The following is a 1,151-nucleotide window of genomic DNA, read 5'->3' as shown; positions in this document are numbered from 1 at the left end:
TAGGACAGGTGCTCCAGCCCTCTGATCATCTTGGTGGCCTCCTCTGAACTCGTTCCAAGAGCTCCGTGTCTTTCTTATAGTGGGGGCCCCAGGCCTGGACACAGTACTCCAGATGGGGCCTCACAAGAGCCGCGTAGAGGGGGACAATCCCCTCCCTCTCCCTGCTGGCCACTCCTCTTTTAATGCAGCCCATTCTCCGCAGGGCTGCTCTCAAGGAGTTCTTCCCCTAGTTTGTATATATACCTGGGATTGTCCCGGCCCAACTGCAGCACCTTGCACTTGGCTTTTTTGAACCTCATTCAATTCAATTCATTTCTCACGTTCCTCTTGTACTTCATTCAACACTGTCACGTTCTGCCCATGAAGAGAGGGAGAGGTGACCAGATTCACAATCACCCAGTTAGATGAAGGTGAAACAACACTCAAGGTTCGTACATACGTGGAAAAAAAAGATCAACTTTATTAGAAGAGTTCTACAAAACAGTTATCCTGTGTGTGTCCATCCTCTCACAATTGCATCTGTCTAAGCTGCTTAGTTTTACAGGAAAATCAAGGAAGCCTTGAGTTACATAACAGCATTAAGAGAAAAAGAGGAAAAGGAAAGAGAAATTAAAGGGAGTAGGGAGAACACCAGCCCTGGATCCAGCACTGGGCCTGCTGACGGGGATGCTCCACGTGGCATAAAAAGGAAGCAGCAGCACTAGAACTACAGGTAGCAGCAGAGAGAATGCCTGCCTGCCCTCCCACCCAGCACATAGCTATATCAAAGCAAAAGACGGGGGACAACTCCCCCCAGCCCCTATTTGGACTTGCAGTTGGCTCCAGTCCCAGAGACACTGGACACCATCCAAATCACAGGAAGTCACACCGGGGCCCTCCTGTAACCTGACCATTTCTCAGGTATTGTACTGGACTCTTCCAGGATTGTCTGATATGTCAGTCAAATTAAGAGAAGAGACAACCAGCTCCTCCCTGTGACTTAACTGTCTCCCAAGGCATTGTCTGTGCTCACATTAACAGTCAATCTCATCTCATGCCATACACCACCCCATGGCTCAAACACTGCAAGGTCTTCTTCAATAGCAGTGATATGCACAAAGCCGTTAGCAGGAGAAAAGGAACAGAGGGGATGAGAAGGCCTAGACTTAAAA

The sequence above is a fragment of the Numida meleagris genome, unplaced genomic scaffold, assembly GCF_002078875.1.
Source record: "Numida meleagris isolate 19003 breed g44 Domestic line unplaced genomic scaffold, NumMel1.0 unplaced_Scaffold407, whole genome shotgun sequence".
In the NCBI taxonomy this organism is placed as follows: Eukaryota; Metazoa; Chordata; class Aves; order Galliformes; family Numididae; genus Numida; species Numida meleagris.
Note: the sequence above shows the minus strand (reverse complement) of the source record.